We start from the raw sequence: 24,194 nt of genomic DNA, 5'->3' as shown, positions 1-24,194 counted from the left end.
CTTGGTAAGAGCAATCCACGCGGGATTGGAAGATGGCGTCTCACTCGGACCAGGAAGGTCAGAGTCGGGGCTCCTTTTCAGGGGAGCTGGTGTGGTTCTAGAGCAACTAGAATCACGAGTCTTCTTTTGTAGTTCGTCGGCACAGGGACCACAAGCCAGCTGGCAAGTGACCGGGCCAACGCGTTGAGCCAAATCGTGCCAAAGGGCCCCACGCAGCACTCGTCGAGTGTGGAGGGCTGAACTTCGGCTCAGGAGTAGCTCAGGGTGGGGGCTTCTCAAACCCCGATGTACAGCTTCGAGGGTCACTCGTGGGCTGCACGGTCAGCGTCTCGTGGTCACTTCAAGATGGCGTGCCCCACGCTTCCGGTCGCCTCCACGGGTCTCAGCTTTGCAGGGACTGTGGATCGGGCTGTTAGAAGCTGGGCAGGCTTGATCTCGTCGATCTCAGTCGCTCGAGTTCCGGCGGGAACTGCAACCAAGTAGACGTCGAGGGCTGGATGGTGCCTGCTGCTGCAGGGTGGTCACTCCTTGACCACAAGGGAGATTCTTCGGGCTTCCACGTTGAGATGGAGGGCGAAGGGTCCAGAATATCGTTTCAAATGTTTCTTCCAGGAAATCTGATGTGCATTGGCACTGCTCCCACTCTTATTCGAATCTGGTGGGCGTGATTACCTGCTAGGTCCCCTCCTATGGGTGGGACCCAGGAAGTGGGTGGATACACCCCCTTCCTTTGATCCAGGCCGCCCTGGCACGAGGGCTGGAGTGCCCCAGAACCGGTTTGGCCGGATTATGCAAGGGGCAGCCTTGTGCGCCCCAGGCAGTGTCTGGTTTCTTTCAAACCTCCCTGCTACAATACACTATCTCCTGTCTGGAGGGCGGTGACACCCTCCTGTGACAGGAAACCCTTTGTCCAGGACCCCCTTGACTGGGTTTCGGTCAGCTCCAGGGGTCCAGACATTTGTCTGTGGCAGAGGCATCCATTTTGGGGATCTTAAGGTCTTTGGAGAAATCAACCGCATTAAAGTAAAGTAACATGTCTTACCCCTCTAGAGGGGTGGAATGCCATCCCCGTCGCCAGAACTGGCGAGGGGATGGTATTCCAAAGCGTATGACACCTTACACGACATGTTTTGATAAAGCCAAACCAGAGTTGCTAAATAACCGCGAGGATTATAAGGCACTTAATAGTATATGGTATGGCATTATCCTGAAACAGCTTAGGGATTTGTTCCCGACGGCTGCAGACAGGCTCAGCTCATGCTAGAGCTCCATCTCACATAAAAACCAAGCACCCAGCCTCCAGGATTGGTGAGGCCTGTCTATAGGAGTGGCTCACAGGTTTACATGTGTCCAGATATAGGTTTAGACATAGGTATACTATATCTAAGCAAGGGGTGTGTACACCACCTTACCCCAGCTGAGTGATCAGCCAGTTGTGTCAACTTAAGAACCAGCCAGGGGTGGCAAAAGATATGCTGCAGCCCCTGGTAGGCCTTAGTGGCTCCTGTGCCCTGTGCACCTATAGTGCATTCTACAGGGGCTGACAAGGAGTCCATTTCCAATTGGTATGTGCCTATAGCACATGTGTCATTAATTTAGTGAGAGAACAGCAGGCTGGGGGTCTGATCAGCAGGCCCACAGCCTCAGTAGTCGAAAACCAGTGAAGCAAAAAGCAAAAATTTGGGGTGACCATAGGATAGCAGACCCTACTCTCCTACAACTTCTCTGCGAGCAAAGTCTCCCTCCCATAGCAGGTGCTTTCTCTGAACTCTTGACTTGTAAGACTGCTGGGAAAGGCCCTCTCTAGCCCCTCACTCAGATAGATACATTTACCTTCAGAGCTCAGCTTTGGAGAAAGAGATTGGGGAGAGAGCAAATAGGGGAAGGCCCAAGGTGCACACTTTATTTTACATAAAAGCTCGGGCTTGTGGGAGGACAGGGACAAGAGGGTTCTCAGGGAAAGAAATCCCAGGAGTATTGATGGCTAGGCCCTGAAACACAACAATCCCGAATTGGCAAGGCACAATATGCCTGTGCAATAGGCCTGACCCTAGGCTTCCGGAGTTCTTGGTCACCAAAGGCTCCAGTGATCTAAGCCCGACCAGGGCTGTGCCCGACCAGGGCTGTAGACCGCGTTGGGAGCGCATTAGGGACGCGTAAAGGGATGCAGGGCGCAGAACTCTGCCCGTTTCACCCCAGCATTTAGGGGAGGACACAGAATCTGGGAAATCCAGTGGGAAGGATTTTCCAGGAGGAGAGTTCAGTGAGATAATCTGAAACACAATAGTGCTGGTGATCTGGCGGGTGCATTCTGTGAACCACTTTTGTCGGGAGCAGCCTGCCATCATGCCCTGATAAACACAACTCTAGTCCCAAGCCAGTGACCTCAGCAAATGCAAAGACATTCATAGTTATAGTCTCCTGCATCTGATTCTTGCCATCTTCATGTGAAACGTTGGCGTTAACATGTCTGCTGCGCACACTTTGTTCATATGTGTACAATTTAAGTGTGTGCACCTGATCACTGTCTTGGGCAGAGCTCTGCCTGTGAACAACTCATGTGAAGCATTGGTGGTTCAGTGGTAGAATTCATGCCTCCCACGCGGGAGCCCTGGGTTCGATTCCCGGCCAATGCAAGACTGCTTTCTTTTGACTTTGTTTTCGAAAGGAAATATATGAACTCAGTGGGGAATAAAATGGTAAGCAGTGACCCCGACGTGAACACGCAACCTTCTGATCTGGAGTCAGACTCGCTACCGTTGCGCCACGAGGTCCATACATTTACAGCCTTCAAGCCAGATCAACAAATGCTGTGGGCCTTTTGACTTATTTTCTCCTCCTCATATGCCTACAGTTGTATTACAGGGCTTGGCCTTTTGTTTTCTATCCTAATTATGAAATTGACTGCAGGTGCAGAGAGAACGCAGAGGATTGAAATATTCAGGGAAAGGGTGTCCAGCAGGAGAGTGCAAAGGTATGTATCTGTGTTTCATTCAAGTGCTTCATGCAGGCAAAATGATACGTCCCTAGGTGGGCTTGAACCACCAACCTTTCGGTTAACAGCCGAACGCGCTAACCGATTGCGCCACAGAGACGAGTGACTGCAGCATCTTTCCTTAGACTCAATATATATCTTGATATGTATGCGCCTGCCTGGAGCTTGTCATATATAAGCCATCATCATGTGAAACTTTGGCGGTATCATGTCTGCTGCGCACACTTTGTTCATATGTGTACAATTTAAGTGTGTGACCTGATCACTGTCTTGGACAGAGCTATGCCTGTGAACACCCCATGTGAAGCATTGGTGGTTCAGTGGTAGAATTCTCGCCTGCCACGCGGGAGGCCCGGGTTCGATTCCCAGCCAATGCAAGGCTGCGTTCTTTTGACTTTGTTTTTGAAAGGAAATATATGAACTCAGTGGGGAATAAAATGGTAAGCAGTGACCCCGACGTGATTTGAACGCGCAACCTTCTGATCTGGAGTCAGACGCGCTACCGTTGCGCCACGAGGTCCTTACACTTACAGCATTCGGAGCCAGATCAACAAATGCTGTGGGCCTTTTGACTTATTTTCCCCTCCTCATATGCCTACAGTTGTATTACAGAACTTGACCTTTTGTTTTCTATCCTAATTATGAAATTGACTGCAGGTGCAGAGAGAACGCAGAGCAGGGGTGTCCAAACCTGTCCTGGCGGGCCGTATCCATGCCAGATTTTTGGGATATCCCCATCTGGTGATCACGGTTCGATCCCCGGCGCCGGCGGCAGATCAGAGTGCCCAGGACGGGGTCCATGTGACCCGGGCAGTCCTATCCCCTGGGTGTACGTGGTTGTCCGACATGTCGGTCGGATGTGCTTTTACGTACCGGATCGGAATCGGCCCCCATAAAATCGTACGTAAAGTATATAGCAAGTCAACCTGAAATCTGCTGGGTCAGAAAGGGCTCGATTCCGATCCGTGTCGGAAGGTTAGGAGTCCGTACGAATTTGTCGGGACGGCATGGCAGAGTGCCCGGGATGGGCTCCATGGCTCTTGGGCAGTCGTCCCCCGGGCGTCCGGGGCTCCATCCAGGCCGACGGCATGGCAGAGTGCCCGGGTCGGGCTCCATGGTTTACAGTGTGGTCCTCCCCTGGGTGTCGGGGCGCTCCAGGCCGACGGCATGGAAAAGTGCCCAGGACGAGCTCCATGCGACCCGGGCATTCATCCCCCGGGCGTCCGGGGCTCCATCCAGGCTGACGGCATGGCAGAGTGCCCGGGTCGGGCTCCATGGTTTCCAGGGTGGTCCTCCCCTGGGTGTCGGGGCGCCCCAGGCCAATGGCATGGGAAAGTGCCCAGGACAGGCTCCATGCGTCCCGGGCATTCATCCCCCAGGCGTCCGGGCTCCATCTAGGCTGACGGTATGGCAGAGTGCCCACGTCGGGCTCCATGGTTTTCATGGTGGTCCTCCCCTGGGTGTCTGGGGGCTCCAGGCCGAAGGCATGGAAAAGTGCCCAGGACGGGCTCCATGCGTCCCGGGCATTCGTCCCGGGACGGGGACGGGGACGGGGACAGGTTCAGGAGAGTCCAGGCGGCTTCACTTCCGTGTCCAGCCATCTGGTCGCCCGGATCCCCTCAGGCATCTGGTCGCCCGCAACGCTTTCTTATGGGGCGACCAGATGGCCGAACTTCCCTGGAAGTCCTGATGAGGTGCCATTTGCCGCCCGGATCCCAGCGAGGGCTCCAGGAGGTCGGGTACATTCGCGCCTTGGGTCCCCTCTGTCACCTCCCGTGCACAGATTACAAGAAAAGGGGGTAATTTTCCTCCGGATTACTAGGGAGAAGGGTACGCCCGGACACCCCTCCGAGCCTGGTGGTTCTCTGCCATGGGGACCAGATGGGCTATGCCTGGGCAACACCTCCCTAGGCCACCCGGGGCTTCCTTCCTCCAGGCCAACTGCATGTCAAATTGCCCAGGACGGGCTCCATGGCTCCTGGGCAGTCGTCCCCCGGGCGTCCAGGGTTCCATCCAGGCTGACGGCATGGAAAAGTGCCCAGGACAGGCTCCATGCGTCCCGGTCATTCATCCCCCGGGCGTCCGGGGCTCCATCTAGGCTGACGGTATGGAAGAGTGCCCAGGTCGGGCTCCATGGTTTTCACGGTGGTCCTCCCCTGGGTGTCTGGGGGCTCCAGGCCGAATGCATGGAAAAGTGCCCAGGACGGGCTCCATGCGTCCCGGGCATTCGTCCCCTGGGCGTCCGGGGCTCCATCTAGGCTGACGGTATGGCAGAGTGCCCAGGTCAGGCTCCATGGTTTTCACGGTGGTCCTCCCCTGGGTGTCTGGGGGCTCCAGGCCGAAGGCACGGAAAAGTGCCCAGGACGGGCTCCATGCGTCCCGGGCATTCGTCCCCCGGGTGTCCGGGGCTCCATCCAGGCTGACGGCATGGCAGAGTGCCCGGGTCGGGCTCCATGGGTCCCGGGCAGCCCTCCCCCGGGCGTCCGGGGCTCCCACCTCCAGGCCGACGGCATGTCAAAGTGCCCAGGACGGGCTCCAAGGGCCCCGGGCAGCCCTCCCCCCGGGCGTTCGGGGCACACATCTCCAGGAGGCCAACGGCGTTGCAAAGTACCCAGGACGGGCTCCATGGGTCCCGGGCAGACCTCCCCCGGGCGTCCGGGGCACCCATCTCCATGAGGCCAAAGGCATTGGCAAAGTACCCGGGAAGGGCTCCATGGGTCCCGGGTAGCCCTCCCCCGGGCGTCCGGGGCACCCATCTCCATAAGGCCAACGGCATTGGCAAAGTACCCGGGAAGGGCTCCATGGGTCCCGGGTAGACCTCCCCCGGGCGTCCGGGGCACCCATCTCCATGAGGCCAACGGCATTGGCAAAGTACCCAGGACGGGCTCCATGGGTCCCGGGCAGACCTCCCCCGGGCGTCCGGGGCTCCCACCTCCAGGCCGACGGAATGTCAAAATGCCCAGGACGGGCTCCAAGGGCCCCGGGCAGCCCTCCCCCCGGGCGTTCGGGGCACACATCTCCAGGAGGCCAACGGCGTTGCAAAGTACCCGGGAAGGGCTCCACGGGTACCGGGCAGTCCTCCCCCGGACGTCCGGGGCACCCATCTCCATGAGGCCAACGGCATTGGCAAAGTACCCGGGAAGGGCTCCACGGGTCCCGGACAGGCCTCCCCCGGGCGTCCCGGGCACCCTCCTCCAGGCCGACGGCATGCCAAAGTGTCCAGGACGGGCTCCATGGGTCCCGGGCAGCCCGCTCCCGGGCGTCCGGGGCTCCCACCTCCAGGCCGACGGCATGTAAAAGTGCCCAGGACGGGCTCCATGGGTCCCAGGCAGCCCGCCCCCGGGCATCTGGGGCACCCATCTCCAGGAGGCCAACGGCGTTGCAAAGTACCCAGGAAGGGCTCCACGGGTACCGGGCAGTCCTCCCCCGGGCGTCCGGGGGCTCCCTTCTCCAGGCCAACGGCATGGTTCAATGCCCAGGACGGGCTCCATGTGTCCCGGACAGACCTCCCCCGGGCGTCCGGGGCACCCATCTCCAGGCCAACAGCATGGCTCAATGCCCAGGACGGGCTACATGGGTCCGGGGAGGCGTCCCATGCGCCTCCGGGCTTGGGAGCCCCGGCTGGGTCCAGGGGCCCGGCCGGGCCCCGGGTCTGGTGCTCCGGCCCTGGTCCCTGTCTCCCAGCCTACCGCCCTGCCAAGGGCCTAGGAAGGGGTTCCGTTGTGCCCGGGGAGCCTCCCCTTGCTTGTCTGGGTTCAGGAGCTCTGTCCGGGGCCCCTAGGGGCCCGGGGGAGGGCGGCCTCCCCACCCCGGGCTCTGTCCTTGGTCCTGCTGCGTGGCAGGGTGCCCGGGACGGGGTCCGGAGGGACCGGGGAGGCGTCCCATGAACCTCCGGGCTTGGGAGCCCAGGCTGCGACCAGGGGCCTGGCCGGGCCCCGGGTCGGGTGCTCCGGCCCTGTTCCCTGTCTCCCAGCCTGCCGCACTGCCAAGGGCCCGGGAAGGGGTTCCGATGTGCCCGGGGAGCCTCCCCTTGCTTGGCTGGGTTCAGGAGCAGTGGCTAGGGCCCCTGAGGGCGTGGCGGCCTCCCCACCCCGGGCTCTGTCCTTGGTCCTGCTGCATGGCAGGGTGCCCGGGACGGGGTCCGGAGGGACCAGGGAGGCGTCCTATGCACCTCCGGGCTTGGGAGCCCCGGCTGGGTCCAGGGGCCCGGTCGGGCCCCGGGTGGGGCGCTCCGGGCCCGGGCCCTGTCCCCCGGCCTGCCGCACTGCCAAAGTCCCGGGACGGGGTTCCGTGGTGCCCGGGGAGCCTCCCCGTGCTTGGCTGGGTTCAGGAGCCCCACCCGGGGCCCCTGAGGGCCACGGGGAGGGTGGCCTCCCCACCCCGGGCTCCGTCCTGGGTCCTGCCGCGGGGCAGGGTGCCGGGGACGGGGACGGGGTCCGGCGGGCCCGGGGAGGCTTCCCCTGCGCCTCCGGGCCTGGGAGCCTCGGGCTGGGTCCAGGGGCCCAGTCGGGGCCCCGGGTCGGGCGCTCCGGCCCTGGGCCCGGTCCCCCGGGCTGCCGCTCCACCCAGGGCCCAGGACAGGGGTCCGTCGGTCCCATGTAGGCCTCCCCTGCTTGTCAAGGTGTAAGCGGGCCCCGGGTCGGAGGGCCCGCCGGCACCTGGCAGCCTCAATGGCTGTGGCCCGGCTGGGGCCCCGGGCCTCCGGCCCGCCATGCCCCGGGCGCCCGCTCCCTCCTTCGTCGGGGCACGGGGCGACCAGATGGCGTCCCTTTGGTGCCCGGCCATCTGGTCCCCCGGATCCCCTCGGCCATCTGGTCGCCCGTATCCCCTCGGCCATCTGGTCGCCCCTCTCCCCTCAGCCATCTGGTCGCCCGGATCGCCTCGGCCATCTGGTCGCCCGCAATGCTTTCCAATGGGGGCGACCAGATGGCCGAACTTCCCTGGAAGTCCCGATGAGGTGCCATTTGCCTCCTGGATCCCAGCGAGGGCTCCAGGAGGTCGGGTACTTTCGCGCCTTGGGTCCCCTCTGTCACCTCTAGTGCACGGATTACAAGAAAGGGGGGTAATTTTCCTGCGGATTACTAGGGAGAGGGTCAGTCAGACCTCCGTGTGGTCTGGCGATTCTGAATCAGGGGTAGGCAGGACCCGGGCCCTCCCGCCGGGGCCCCCAGGGGCCTGGGTACCCTCCTGCTGCTCAGCCCCCTTGCCGATGGGCCTTTTCCTCCAAAGCCTTAGTGGCACAATCAACAAAGTCAGACCAGTCTTGAGACTGAGTTTTCTGGGTGTCTCTGAACAGCAACCTGTACTGCTCAGTGGTTAAGCCAAACCCATCAACCAGTGCATTTTTCAGGACCTGGTAATTGTTAGCATCCTCAACTCTAGTAGTGAGGAGCTTATCTCTACCTTTGCCATCAAAGGAGAGCCACAGTATAGCTGCCCACTGACTCTGGGGAATGCACTGCACAGTGCAGGCCCTCTCCAAAGCAGCTATCCATTTCTGGATGTCATCCCCTTGCTTAAAGGGGGGCACTATCTTTGTCAGGTGTTTAGTATCTAAACCCTTCTCTCTATCTCTTGGGAGATTGCTGCCACCAGTGGGAGCTAACCCACTCATCTGCTGCTCTCTAGCAAAGGCAAGCTTTTCTTTGGCCAGGGCAAGTTCTTCCCTTTCAATCCTCAGAGCAGCCTGTCTCATTCTAGCTTCATGCTCTATTCTCTGAGGGGAAGTCACTCTCCTCTGTGGAGAGTTCCTTCTCCTCTGGGAAGTAGCATTAGAGTGCAGAGATCTATTGGAGTCCCTAGAAAGAGATCTATCTCTCCTTACTCCAAGGTTAGGCCTACTTAGGGTCAGTACTGGGGGTCCCCCAGATCCTAGCCCAAGCAAGGCTAAGTTGGCCCTAGTTAGCCTTCTGACTACCTCAAGACCTTTGTCTACCTCATCCCCAGAGAGTTCCTCTTGATCCTCCTCCTCAACTGCATTGGCAATGTTGGGGAGGTCTGGATCCCCAGAGGTACCCTCTAAGGCTGGCATATTCCCATCTAGCTGAGAAATCTTTCTCGCATCATAAGTCTCTAAGAGACCTATCAAAAAGGGAATGGTGGGGTTAGACCCCTGCTTCAGTTTTCTGGAGGTACACACTTGTCTCATCTCCTGAAAACTGAGAGCTGCATATCTTGATTTGACCTGTGGAGGGTCAATATCCACAAGGGGAGTCTCAGTAGATTCTCCTTGGGTAGACATGCTTTTCTAGTGAGGTGTAAGTGGTGCACTTACCTACACTATATGTTTGCCTACTGATCCCTTGCTAGAGTTGTAGTTTAGGGTGTGCTAGGCCCTAGGAGCTACAACAGCTGGTTCAGTAGAACTCAGAGTATTCTAAGCTAAGTTATATGTACCTTAGTACTTATGTGATCTTTCACAAGATATTCTTAGGATATGTGAGGTAAAACAACAGCAAGCTCAAATCCCAACCGCTGCTCACCAATGTGAGAAGTTGGCCTGATGTGCAGTTCTCACTATTCTAGTGATCACTATATATCAGTCCAAACAACCCTTATTGATGATTGGTTGTAAGTCAACCTTATAGACCAGCTATCCTAGTAGCATGGATACGAGCAGTCTAAGGCTAAGACTCTAGAGGGCGTGTTAAGCCAGCTGTTTTACCATCACATTACCCCTTGAACACCCAGTGAAAGGACACCACACAAGTTGTTATGAAAATAAACAGTGTATTTATTTATAACAAGACTACCCTGGCTCTTTATGAGACAGGGAGCTAAGCACACAACAAAACTCTTATAAAAATACTTCAAGTCGCACAATTTACACAAATGCCCGAGGGGCACGAAAAACCATATACTCTAAAAGTGGAATGCGAATTACTAGCAGGTAAGTAACGATTCTCAGAGGCTTTAGAAACGCTAGGCCTACAATACTGAACACTCAGGTTAGGAGCAGGAGGCCTAGGGACACCACGTGCAGAGTGGGAACTCTCACGCGTAAGGCGGGAAAAAGCCTATGGAAGCTAGAATTCACAAAGTTACTGTTCTCGGGCGAACCCGACTAGGTAGGTCGAAAACGACAGTGGATCTGGACCCTTGGATAGTGAGGCTATGCTGGGGCACCGAAATGCCGAAGTTACCTAGCCCAGGGGCTGCGGCTGCATAGGTCTGAAAAGACGTCGGGATTCCTCATTGACGAACCAGGAGCCTGAAGAAGAAGTTGCTGGCAGGCGGCCAGTGAAGAAAAGTTCGAAGAGATCCAAGCCTGGATCAGGGAAGAAGAAAACCTGAAAGCAGAGGGGACCAAGTTCTTGAATCACTAGCCAGTGATTAAGTGGGCACAAGGATGGCACCGGGCGAAGTCACCGCAGTCAGGTGAGTGGGCGCTGCTGGGCTCTGCAGTCTCTCGGACCAGGAGGCGTTGTCGGCGACCAGGATGGAGGTGCGAGCTGTCCCACGGAGGTTCTTGCTGTCGACGTCGCTGGACCCAGGATTGGGGCAACAAGTCTTGGCAAATGCAAGGCTCACACGGTGGACCTAAAATGGCGTCTTGAGTGGACCAGGAGGGTCCGGGGTGCTCCTCTTCTGGAAGGGAGCAAGAGCCAGTCTAGAGCAACCAGACCAGCAGCAGTGATGTCGTCGGGCGTCGTTCAGAAGGCCACAAGCCAGCAGGCTAGTAGCCAAACAACGCGGTGAGCAGCAAAAAGCAGAAGGGCCCCACGCAGATCGTGGAGATGCTGGGAGGCTGAACTTCGGTGCTGGAGCTGCTCAGGGTCGGGGCTTCTCGGACCCCAAAGCACTCACCAGAGGATACCTCGGCGGTCGTGCTGGAAAGAAGTCGTGCAGTCTTGAAGATGGCCGGTCCCTCGAGGTCTTGTCGCACCCACGGTTCTCAGCTGTGCTGTAGAGGTGGGTAGAGGTCAGAGGTGCCAGGGAAGCCGGTTCTCGTCGAGCTGGGCAGTCGGATTCCGGAGGAAGGACTTGCAGCAGACCGCAGTGTTCTTAAGATGGTGCCTGCGGATGCAGGGTGACTACTCCTTAGTCACAAGGGAGAATCTTGAAGAAGAAATCTTGATGTCCTTTCGTAGAAAGTCGTGTCTTGATTCCAAAGATGATCTAATTTGGAAGGGGGCCTGCTCCTACCTTTATCTGGGAAAAGGGGGCTGGCACGCGACTAAGTCCTGCCCTATGGGTGGGACCAGAAGGGGGGTGGTTACACCCCCTTCCTTGGCGGGCTTTTCCCCAGCTCAGGGTCTGGAGTGTCCCTGGACTGGTTCAAGCCGGCCTATGCACAGTGAGCACCGGGGTGCCACTTGCAGTCACCTTCCTCTGTAGCCCTGCCTACCTAGGATACACAAAATCCTGTCTGGGACGGTGCTAGCACCGCCCCTGGCAGGAAACCCTTTGTCCTTGCCTCCTGCTCTGGGAGGACTCCCAGCAGCAGGAGGGCAGACTTGTGTCTCGGTGGCAGCATCCATTTTGTGGAGCTAAGGCTCTGTTGGACTTTAACCGGGGTTACAGGTTACATACATGTCGTGTCCCTCTAGAAGGGTGGAATGCTAACCCCGTCGCCAGAATTGGCGAGGGGTTAGTATTCCAATTCGTATGACACCTTACTCACATGTTTTGATAAAGCGATACCAGAGTTGGCATATAACCGCGAGGATTATAATGCACTTAAGAGTATATGGTATGCGATATCATGGAAACGGCTAAGGGATAGATCCCGAAAGCCGGAGACAGGCTCAGCTCATGCCAGAGCACCATCTCACACGATTCCAAGCACTCTGCCTTCAGGATTGTTAAGGCCTGCCATAGGAGTGACTGATAGGAGATCTGTGTGTCCATTTTAGGGTTAGATATAGGTATACTATATCTAAAGCAAGGGGTGAGTACACCACCTTGCCCCAGCTGTCGTGCAGCCAGTTGTGTCAGATTTGGATGGCCAGCCAGGGGTGGCATAATACATGCTGCAGCCCCTGGTAGGCCCTGGGTGCACCTATGCCCTGGGTACCTAAGGTACACTGTACAGGGACTGATAAGGTGACTCAGTATCCAATGAGATATGTACCTAAGGTACATGGAATCCATTTTACAGAGAGAGCAGTAGGCCTGGGGTCCTGAATAGCAGGGCCCCAGGTCAACTAAGTCAGAAAACCAGCAAAACACCAGGCAAAAAGTTGGGGGCAACCATAGTCAGGGATCTACCTTCCTACATAACCCCCCCCAAACGAAAGGAAATAAGGCTATCCTTGCCAGGTAATCCTATATTGCCTGAGTGGCCATATAAGGAAGTACCAGCACTGGCATGGTTACCCCCTATCTCATGGTCCACTAAGCAATCCCTCACCCTAAGGGTATCTGAGGGTCTCCATCATAGGGAATCTCTACCTGTGGTGTGTTTTGGCAAAGGAAAAGGCTGGTGCTGAAATGGAGTACTGAAGTGAGGCTCCACTAATTTTGGGCTCAGCTTCCTCCAATCATTTTCCACCATATAGGCCTTTCTTTCCAAGACTGAGTTGTTTTGGGCTCTCAGGGTCAACCTCTGGCTACCTACAGCTGGAGGTTGGGTCCCTCTGTTTGGCTTACTGGAGGGACAGGTCAGGTCTGGGGCCCTCAGGTCCCAAGTTTGGCTGTGCCCAACAGTGTCCATCTGTGGGAGGTCCCTAACTAAATTTAAGGGGGATCCCTCAGGAGTTGGTTTTATTTTCACTTTGCTAGGACTACTAGCTTCAGTGCCCTTAATATGCTGATTGGGGAATTCTTTTGGACCGGGGGCCCTTTGGGGTCCAACACTGGCCTCCCTGACCTCTACAGCCCTGGGCTGACTGAGGCAGGGTAGAGAGGGGCAGGTTACCTGCTCCAGACTGGGTCCCACCTTGGAAGGGTCCACTGACATCAGGAGTTCTGCCAGGCTAGGCCTGACTACCTCTGTGTCAGTTTCTTCACAAGGGGTCAGATCAGTTCCCTGAGGAGGCTGATCCTTTCCTAAAGTCTGGTGGGAGGGAGATTTCTCTTCCTCCTCAATGCTCTCTGTCTGAGTGGAGTGATCCATAGTTTCAGGCTTCACAACACTATTATCTGTCTGAGTTTGAGCTGTGGCCATCACAACTCTCCCAACCTTTTCAGGAGGGGGCTCAGTTTGGGTGTGGGCTGTTACCATTACAGCCTTGACAACCTGTTCTGGGAAGGAAGTTGTCTGAGATGGGTTGTGACTGGCACAACCCTCCTGACCTGTTCAGGGAGGACATCTTGGACTGGGGCTGTGGCTATCACTGCCCCACTAACCTTACCATGGAAGTTTACCATTTTAGAATGGGTTTCTTGCTCTACTTCAGCCCAGGCTGAGAGCTCTAAATCATTCCCCAGTAGGCAATCTACAGGCAAGTTTGGTGACACTGCCACTCTCTTGTGGCCAGTGACACCTCCCCAGCTGAGATTAACCACTGCCATGGGATGATCTCTCTGTACTCCATCAATATTGGTCACCTGGTATGTGGCACCAGGTAAAAGTTGCCTTGAGGGGACTAGACTCTCAGTCACCATAGTGATGCTAGCCCCTGTATCTCTATAGGCCTCAACTTTTATACCATTGATGAGGGGCTCCTGTCTGTACTTGCCCAAAGTGTTGGGACAAGTTGTGAAGTTGGCAAACCCCATGCCAGTCTCACAGACAAGAGTATCTAAGTTTGGGGACCTGGTTAGGCCAGAGTCCCCAGGAACTCCCAAAGTAAATGCACCCAAATTCTTGGGGGCACTCCCACCACCTGGGGGATTACTACTGGTAGTAACAGGAGGTTTGGGAATGTTACTTGGGAGTATGTTTTCCTTATTGTTATTCTTTGGGCAACTGCTGTCAGTTTTCAAATGACCCACCTGTTTACAGGGATAACAATAAGGTTTCTTCTGGTTATTAGAAGGATTCTGGGACCCACCCCCCTCAGAGGATTTTTGGGGCCCTGATGTGGTTTGATCTGTAGATTTATTCCCACCCTCCTCTTGAGGCTTGGTTGATTCCTTTTTCTGGTCACCACCTTGGTTCTTGGGCCTAATCCTGGTTCTGACCCATTTGTCTGCCCTCTTACCCAATTCTTGTGGAGAGGTCAGATCAGAGTCTACCAGGTGCTGGTGTAATAATTGGTTCTGACAATTATTTAAGACTTGCTCTCTCATAATAAGATTATACAATCCTGTGAAGTCAGTAACCTTGCTACCCAGTAGCCAGCCTTCCAAAGCCTTAGTGGCACAATCAACAAAGTCAGACCAGTCCTGAGACTGAGTTTTCTGGGTGTCTCTGAACAGCAACCTGTACTGCTCAGTGGTTAAGCCAAACCCATCAACCAGTGCATTTTTCAGGACCTGGTAATTGTTAGCATCCTCAACTCTAGTAGTGAGGAGCTTATCTCTACCTTTGCCATCAAAGGAGAGCCACAGTATAGCTGCCCACTGACTTTGGGGAATGCACTGCACAGTGCAGGCCCTCTCCAAAGCAGCTATCCATTTCTGGATGTCATCCCCTTGCTTAAAGGGGGGCACTATCTTTGTCAGGTGTTTAGTATCTAAACCCTTCTCTCTATCTCTTGGGAGATTGCTGCCACCAGTGGGAGCTAACCCACTCATCTGCTGCTCTCTAGCAAAGGCAAGCTTTTCTTTGGCCAGGGCAAGTTCTTCCCTTTCAATCCTCAGAGCAGCCTGTCTCATTCTAGCTTCATGCTCTATTCTCTGAGGGGAAGTCACTCTCCTCTGTGGAGAGTTCCTTCTCCTCTGGGAAGAGGCATTAGAGTGCAGAGATCTATTGGAGTCCCTAGAAAGAGATCTATCTCTCCTAACTCCAAGGTTAGGCCTACTTAGGGTCAGTACTGGGGGTCCCCCAGATCCTAGCCCAAGCAAGGCTAAGTTGGCCCTAGTTAGCCTTCTGACTACCTCAAGACCTTTGTCTACCTCATCCCCAGAGAGTTCCTCTTGATCCTCCTCCTCAACTGCATTGGCAATGTTGGGGAGGTCTGGATCCCCAGAGGTACCCTCTAAGGCTGGCATATTCCCATCTAGCTGAGAAATCTTTCTCGCATCATAAGTCTCTAGGAGACCTATCAAAAAGGGAATGGTGGGGTTAGACCCCTGCTTCAGTTTTCTGGAGGTACACACTTGTCTCATCTCCTGAAAACTGAGAGCTGCATATCTTGATTTGACCTGTGGAGGGTCAATATCCACAAGGGGAGTCTCAGTAGATTCTCCTTGGGTACACATGCTTTTCTAGTGAGGTGTAAGTGGTGCACTTACCTACACTATATGTTTGCCTACTGATCCCTTGCTAGAGTTGTAGTTTAGGGTGTGCTAGGCCCTAGGAGCTACAACAGCTGGTTCAGTAGAACTCAGAGTATTCTAAGCTAAGTTATATGTACCTTAGTACTTATGTGATCTTTCACAAGATATTCTTAGGATATGTGAGGTAAAACAACAGCAAGCTCAAATCCCAACCGCTGCTCACCAATGTGAGAAGTTGGCCTGATGTGCAGTTCTCACTATTCTAGTGATCACTATATATCAGTCCAAACAACCCTTATTGATGATTGGTTGTAAGTCAACCTTATAGACCAGCTATCCTAGTAGCATGGATACGAGCAGTCTAAGGCTAAGACTCTAGAGGGCGTGTTAAGCCAGCTGTTTTACCATCACATTACCCCTTGAACACCCAGTGAAAGGACACCACACAAGTTGTTATGAAAATAAACAGTGTATTTATTTATAACAAGACTACCCTGGCTCTTTATGAGACAGGGAGCTAAGCACACAACAAAACTCTTATAAAAATACTTCAAGTCGCACAATTTACACAAATGCCCGAGGGGCACGAAAAACCATATACTCTAAAAGTGGAATGCGAATTACTAGCAGGTAAGTAACGATTCTCAGAGGCTTTAGAAACGCTAGGCCTACAATACTGAACACTCAGGTTAGGAGCAGGAGGCCTAGGGACACCACGTGCAGAGTGGGAATTCTCACGCGTAAGGCGGGAAAAAGCCTATGGAAGCTAGAATTCACAAAGTTACTGTTCTCGGGCGAACCCGACTAGCTGGGACGAAAACGGGAGTGGATCCGAACACTTGGAATGTTGGACTATGCTGGGGCACCGGAGTGCTGGATTTACCTAGCCCAGGGGCTGCGGCTGCATAGGGTTCAAGTTGCGTCGGAAACCCACGTTGACGGACCAGGAGCCTGAAGAAGAAGTTGCTGGCAGTCTTAGTGTCTGTTAGCCTTTCCCCTCCTGACTTCTAGTTTATATCAACATGTTCTCTAAACATCAGATACTAGATACTGTTTAGGTACATGTCGCCTTGACTCTCCAGACTTCAGTCTCTGCTCCTAGCACAGAGTTCGAAGCCCCCAGCTTCTCCTAGTAACACGTCATTGCTAGTTTGCGCGCACCATCAGGTTAGAGGTCCCGGCTCCTCAGGTAGCCCCCTCCATGGTTTCCGCCCCATTCATGACATATTCTGTTACGTTTGCATCACATGTCTATGTATACGCCCTGTTACACCTCTTTTCACCCTTATCTTTCGCGACTGCTACGCGTCACGCCTATTGCTCCACCCACTGCTACGCCCATTGCAATGTAATGCTATGTGTTTGCGATATGTATATATGCCCATGTTCTGTTATTAAAAATTTCCTTTGTCCCGATCCTGATCCTGGCAGCGCTGCCAGGGCCCTGCCATCCTATTCCTGTGCAGGTTGTCCTGTTCCTGTCCTTATGCTGTATTAAACCTGCATAACTCCTACTACCTCGAATCTTGACTCTTATTTTATTGAGCTATCTGTTATTCATTTATGTATTCAAAAATAGGGTATTATTTATTTATTTACCACATAATGGCGCCCGAATAGGGACTTGCCCTTTCCCCACGCGTCGGTGAAGCCACGCCGACCCCCTGACCCTCTGCAGTCGTGACGGAACTCTTCTGCGCACCGGCAGATATTTCTGCTTCAAGTATCCCTCAGGCCCACGGAGGAGACGGAGGAGGCGGTCCAGCATCCAAACGAGACGGCGGAGGAACGCGGCGAGTCCCGACCAGAGCCCAAGCCGAGAGTCCAAGGTCCGAGGTATCCGGAGGTCCACCCGTAACTGAAGTCCGAAGTTCGCCCGTCCGGCGTCCAAGCAGTCCCGTCCAGTCTGAGGCCTTCCGTTCTTGCTGCCCGGTGAGTACCGTTACTGGGGTAGTATCTAGACAGGGTCAATTTAATTGACTCTGGTCCGTGGGTTGGTGGTACACAGACCCACAAACGAAGTGTCCACTTCGGTGGATGCGGGTCCTGACGTGTCTCTTTATGAGACCGGTAAATTTCGTACTGTTTCAGCAGTGCATCTAGTTCCTGTTCTAGTCAGTTCTGTTCTCGAGAAAATTCATGTATTCTGTGTTCCGTATTCCAGGTAGTATTCTGTTCGAACTGTTATTTTTAAATGTTCTTCATGTATTTTAATGTCGTGGTATGAATGGGGAATAAGTATCGTGTTTATTGTGTATTGTATTGTGTCTAGATTATAGTTCAGTCATGCCGCTCTTTTCGAAATTACGTCAGTTAAAAACCAGAAAGGGTCTGCTGGAAGCAGCAGTTCCAGTTCCGCCTAGGGACAGTCCAGGTCATTTTATGTATCAGAAGCATGGCATAAGCGCCGTACTGTATCTAGATTTATGGGTAGAGTATACCAAACAGTTAGAAGAAAAGTATAGATGGCCCGTATCGGGTACATGGGATGCCGAATGCATCATGCGAGTAGAAGAAGCATTATGGAAAAAGAAAGCCAGACAGTCACAGAAAGATGCCATCGAGTTATGGCGCAAAGAAGCTCATAAAAGAACTGAACAGGAAATCAGAAAGTCAGAATTAAGTAGAGAATCCTTAGAACGAGCACAAGAAAAAGAACTAATCGAGATAGGTGAACAAGTCAAAGCCGAACAGTCAGACAGACAGAGGCATGCCCTTATTAGGGGTATGTATCCTCTCCTTGCCGAGGGCTTGCCAAAAGCGACCCCAGAGGCATCCAGTAATTTCCCGCCACCATTAGTTCCGACCAAGCTACGTCACAAACAGACCGCAGCTGATATTTTTATTTCGTCCTATTTGGACGACACAGTCCCAGAATATGCAAATCCTGTTCGCGCTCCGCCAGTCCCTGTAAATCAGGCACTTCCCGCTCCTCCAGACACCGGAGTACCTGTTACGGTACCCCCGGTCCAGCCCGCCATACAAGTCCAGCCTACATTTCCATTTCCCACTCTGCCAGGACGAAGAGCCTCAGTAGACGACTCTAGTTTAGGGGCCGCAGGGGGAGGTACTCCTCAAACCCCGCCGCCACACAAGCGTTTAACGACAGCCGAATTACATGCACAAGCGTCACAGCGTACGCCTAGACATCAGACTGTAGCAGAAATAAGAAAATCCCTTGCCGAATGCGGCTATGATCCAGTCCCAGGCGAGGATAATATGGTTTTATATTCATTCCGCGTAAGAAAGGTGGCCGAGTATCTAGTCACCTTACCGAATATGAAAGAAGATCTAGACAGAATATATCGTTTCATCCGTACAGGGGATGATCCAGAAAGTATTAGCGAGGCCATGTCTCAAAGGAAAGCCGAGATCCAGCTCATGATATTAAAGTTTCTGATTAACTGTCTAATAAGAGAACAAGATTACCCGTCTAAAGATCCGGCCGAAATGAAAATCCTGACAAGGTGGAGTGATAATATAGCCGAGGGTAAGCACAAGACCGTCGGTGCTATGGAGAGTATGTACAAGAAAATCCGTAAAGAAATAATAAAATTACACGAACAGCGTAAAGCAGCATAAGTAAGCGAGAAAGAAAGTAACTCTGATCCTGAAGAGTTAGACGACGAGAATCCCGCCAGAATAGCGTATGTAGGAAAATCTAGATTTCCAGATCGCCATTTACGCCTAGAACACAAGTCTACTTTCCATCATCCAGCACCAGAACAAGGTTCTCTAGAACAAGTATTCCAAGCTACCGATCACATTCTGAAATCACGAATCGGTTACAGTGAGTTGAGTACCATGCATGAACAAGAACTAGTCCGATCAGCAGTCCGATGGATTACTGATTCTACCACTTTTCCAGACGAAATAGTGGCACAAATGTTTCTGAAACTGCCCCCAGCCGAGCAACGACTGGTGGGTATGTATATGATTCAGCACCTCATTACATTGTATGAGGGTCAGCACTCTGATCCAGGCCCGTTACATGATGTCCTGAACGAGTTACTCCAGTATAGATGGAAAGGTTTAGGTACCGATTTAATTAGTGTCATTCTAGAACAGCGCCACAAATATAGAACGTTTTTGAACCCGCATTTTGTTCATGTCTCACCCCCAGAAAGTAAACCATTTTACATGGAGAGACAGAATCCGTTACGAGAAGTCCACCCAGTTAGAGGAACGGGTGGCGAACTAGAACGAGTGTTTGTATACACTCCGATCACAAAGATGGAACTCCTCGAGATGAAGAAATTAATTCCCTGTCATGACAAAGATCCAGCAGGGTTCCATAGAGAATTAAAAGACATGCTCCGTATGGGAGAATACACGTATCCAGATATAATTAAAATGTTAAAAGTTCTGTTGCCCGCAGGGGTGTATGAGAAGCTCAAGGAAAAAGATTGGGAGGTGGGAGAGAAAAAGATCGATTGGGCAGTTCTAGAAGCTGAAGACAAGATACGAGTACCAGGTACCGGTCTTGGAGATAAATGTAAAGAATTACCAGAATTATTGATTCAAGTTTTACCCAGATTATTGACAACTAGAAAAGAGGACTGGGATGCAATCTCAGCCTGTAAACAGAAACAAGACGAAGATATTAGTGATTTTTATTCTAGATTTGAGAAGTGTTTTAGTATCAACAGTGGCCTCAAGACAAGTAGTGAGTCATATCCTCACCTTTTTGTTACTAAATTAGTCGAGAATTCAAGTCCACCGATTAAAAACCGAGTTCTGAAAGTCGAAAGTACCTGGCAAGCTAATACCCCGTCCCAGATGTTGCAAATGCTCCAATACCACCAGAATAGAATCAGAGAAGAACAAGAACACGAGAGAAAGCGTATGAAAGATACGAAAATGAAAGTACTAGTTGCACAATCTGTTCCTCAAGACAGTCAGAAGAGGGGTCCGAATCAAGCCAGTCATCCAGCAGCTCCTGTTAAAGGGAATTGCAATTATTGTAAACAGCCAGGTCATTTTATAAATGAGTGTGCAGTTCTGAAACACAACATAGCTACCGGTAAAACTAAAGAAAGACCACGTCCGCCTAGACAAGAACAAGTTTCACAGACTCCTCAGTCACAGAATGCACAACAGACAGTTCCAGCACCGCAGCCTATTGCTGCAACACAGCATGTTACATCGCAGATGTACCAGTATGCACAGTCTGAGTATCCAGAGTACCAACAGTATTCATGAAACAGCCTAGAGAGGGAGGTAGGCTTGCCTCTCATCGAGATACCTGTAGATCAAGAAGGTCCCTATGTTCACAGTCAAGTATTAGGGAAAGACAGAAAGTTTTTGATTGATACAGGGGCAAGTAGGACCACAATTAGTCACGCCGAAGTTCCAGGGGCTCCGCTCTCAGGCTCAAGAAATGTTTCCCTTGGATTTTCAGGAAAGCCTATCGTAAATGAGATCTCAAAGCCAGTTTCTCTAGAAGTAGGTCCATTGTCCCGAACTACTGATCTGTTACTTACTAAGTCATGTCCAGAAAATCTATTAGGCATTAAAACACTGAAAGAGTTAGGTGCAGTTATATGCTATTCCCCAGAGGGAATACGATTGTTCCTACGTGACTTTAAGGGTCACTATGTATTACGAGATTTTGATTCAAGACTGTCTAATGTTCCACAGCACTTATGGGCGCAAGGTCCAACTGATGTAGGTTACATGCAAATCACACCCTATCGTGTGACTCTCAAGCCAGGTGTAGTGTTACCACGAATCAGACAGTACAGATTGCCACCAGAGGCTGTAGCAGCCTTATCCAAAATTATTGACGAGCTCATGGTTCAAGGAGTAGTTGTAGAAACTGACTCAAATGTATGTAATTCTCCGATCATTCCAGTCATGAAACGTACTGATCCAAATGCACCCCCAGTATATCGATTAGTGATTGACCTACGAGAGCTTAATAAATGTATTATTCCTCAGTACCCAGTTGTCCCAGATATCTCTTCCCTATTAACAGCCATTGATTCCGAAGCTACATTCTTTACTGTGATCGACCTTAAGAATGCATTTTTCAGTGTTCCCATTCATCCAGACAGCCAGTTTCTTTTCGGATTTTGTTTAAATGGAAGGAGCTATATGTTCACACGAGCTCCTCAAGGTTTTACAGAGAGTCCTAGCATTTACAGTCAGGCACTTAAGAGACAACTAGACAACATTCACATGCCAACTGACACTGCCCTGCTCCAGTATGTCGATGATCTCCTGATCACAGCCCGTTCTGAACGTGCTTGCGAGCGAGCATCCCTTACAGTCTTGTATTTCCTAGCCGAGATGGGGCACAAGGTGTCCCCTTCTAAGCTTCAATTCTGTGTCCAGCAAGTGGTCTACTTAGGACACTTACTGTCCAAGAGGGGTAGGCAGTTGACACCAGACCGTATCCAGTTAATAGCGAGTCTTCCTCAGCCCAAGACCCAGAAGGAGGTACGTGCTTTTATTGGCCTTACTTCTTATTGCAGACAATGGATTCCTCAGTATGCATTTCTAGCCAAACCACTGATACAGTTAACGACACAGGAGGCAGCCGTATCGACTGTCCTCCCTTGGACATCTGAACATACATTTAGTTTCAATGAGTTAAAGAAAGCCCTATGCCAAGCTCCAGTTCTAGCTACACCGAACTACAGTTAGCCTTTTACACTTTTCGTTACTGAACGCGAAGGTACAGCATTATCTGTTCTCACACAAGATCAAGCAGGACAATACAAGCCATGTGCTTATTTTTCGAGCACATTAGATCCTGTAGCCCAGGCTCTGCCTGCGTGCCTCAAGTCAGTTGCAGCCACAGCACTAGCTATCAGACAAAGTGATTCCATAGTCTTAGGACATACCTTGACAGTACAAGTTCCACACTCCGTGGAAGTTCTTTTAAACCGAACACAAACTCAGCACTTGACAATTGCACGTTTAACAGGTTATGAATTGACACTGTTCCAGCCACACATAGAAATCAGACGCTGCAACATCCTGAATCCTGCTACACTGTTACCATCAGTTAATTCGAATTCTGCCACGCATGATTGCGTGGAAATAGTTAACATTACGACTAAGCCAAGACAAGATCTGACAGATATTCCGTTATTAGATCCCGACCTGACACTTTATGTGGATGGTTCATGTATGAGAACTAGTACAGGAGAACTAGTCGCCGCGTATGCAGTGACTACTGACACTGAAGTAATAGAGACACACCGTATCGACACTCTGTCCGCTCAAGCAGCAGAGCTAGTTGCTCTGACACAAGCCTGTATACATGCCAAGAACCAGAAAGTTAATGTTTACACAGATTTACGCTACGCATTCGGAGTCGTACACGACTTCGGAGTGCTCTGGCAGGAGAGAGGTTTCATGACTTCTCATGGAACCAAGATTCAGCATGGTCTCCTTATTCAAGCTCTGTTAGATGCCATACATTTACCGACATCTATCGCTATCATGAAGTGCAAAGCACATACGAAAGTTACTGACATTATTTCCCAAGGTAACGATCTAGCAGATCGCACAGCCAAGCTTACAGCACAGACTCCAGACATTCCAGTTAATCAGACACATACTCCAGATCCGACTACATGTATGACAGTTAAGGACCCTACACAAGATGTCATAGACATACAGTTACATGCTACTCCTGAAGAAATCAAGAAATGGTCCGAACAAGGAGGGGTCCAGACAGATCAAGGATGGTTAACAAAGGGTAGAGCCACATGGTTTCTCCCCGACTCTATGGTTCAAGTCATTATTAATACCGCACATAGTCCAGCACATTTAGGAGAAAAAGCTATGTTAGACAGTATCCAGAACATCTGGTTCAACAAGCATTTACGAGCTGCAGCCAAGCAGAAAGTCCTTACCTGTATGATATGTTGTCAGTTTAATCCAGGTAAAAGTGTCCCGGTGGAACAAGGTGGATTCCAGCCCCCTGACCACCCTTTTGAAGTCCTCCAGATGGATTATATTCAGATGGAGCGATGTCGAGGTTTCAAGTATGTCCTTGTAGTTGTATGCGCTTTGTCCAGGTGGACAGAAGCATATCCAGTCCCAGATTACACAGCCGCGACCACTGCCAAGCAGTTGGTTCGTGAGTTCTTCCCCCGTTATGGACTCCCTAGAGTCGTATATTCTGACAACGGTCAGCCATTCTCATCTGAACTCATGAAGCATGTTTCCCTGTTGTTAGGGTACCAGTGGAAGTTTCATTGTGTACGCCATCCTGAAGCAGCCGGTCTCGTAGAGAGACATAACCAGACTCTGAAAATCCGAATCGCCAAAGTATGTAAAGAGAAAGGTGTGGACTGGCTGGTAGCTCTACCAGTCGCTTTATTTTATATGCGCATGGTCGCACATTCCAGATCAGGTCTGTCCCCGTATGAGGTCGTTTTCGGCCGCCCCCCTAACATGTGGGGTACTCCTAGACCCCGAAGTATTACCGATGTTTCAAGTAATATGCTGACAGATTACCTAGCTTCCTTGATGTCTGCCCTCAACTCATGTCGTTCACAGGTTGCCGCCGCATTTCCAGACAATACCGAGGTGGCACCGCATGAAATCGTTCCAGGATCCATGGTATTGGTGAGGAATTTCGACAGATCAAGTCCGCTGGAGCCTCGCTGGAAAGAGCCCCGACAGGTCCTCCTCACCACCCGTACAGCCGTGAAGTTGGAAGGTCGCAAAGGCTGGGTGCACCTTTCTCATATAAAAAAGCTTTATGGACTGAAACCCGTCTTAAAGAACATTTCCCAGGATTTGAAGGATTGCCAAAGCATTGTTCTCAAGGACTGTCCCGCAAAAGACATTGCTACAAACCCTCCCCTGTTAGAGAAAACTCCGCAACAGGAGTATAAACTCAAGTTAAGGTCTAGTAAAATAAGTCAGTCATTTTGATTGTCTAAGTCCTCCCCTAGGTGAAACGGTTAGA

The 24,194-nt window shown here is 52.1% G+C and overlaps 3 non-coding genes across 3 annotated transcripts; 1 reads left to right on the top strand and 2 right to left on the bottom strand.

Moving 5' to 3' along the window:
• Positions 1–2,565: 2,565 nt before the first annotated feature.
• Positions 2,566–2,636, top strand: TRNAG-CCC (transfer RNA glycine (anticodon CCC)). The gene has a single exon. It is a non-coding gene; the product is annotated as a tRNA-Gly (tRNA).
• Positions 2,637–3,021: 385 nt separating this feature from the next.
• TRNAN-GUU (transfer RNA asparagine (anticodon GUU)) lies at positions 3,022–3,095 on the bottom strand. Its single transcript has one exon. It is a non-coding gene; the product is annotated as a tRNA-Asn (tRNA).
• A 348-nt stretch (positions 3,096–3,443) lies between these two features.
• Positions 3,444–3,515, bottom strand: TRNAW-CCA (transfer RNA tryptophan (anticodon CCA)). Its single transcript has one exon. It is a non-coding gene; the product is annotated as a tRNA-Trp (tRNA).
• Between the last annotated feature and the right edge of the window lie 20,679 nt (positions 3,516–24,194).

This window comes from Lissotriton helveticus, chromosome 1_2, assembly GCF_964261635.1.
Source record: "Lissotriton helveticus chromosome 1_2, aLisHel1.1, whole genome shotgun sequence".
Taxonomy (NCBI): Eukaryota; Metazoa; Chordata; class Amphibia; order Caudata; family Salamandridae; genus Lissotriton; species Lissotriton helveticus.
Note: the sequence above shows the minus strand (reverse complement) of the source record. Positions and strands in the feature narration are given on the sequence as shown.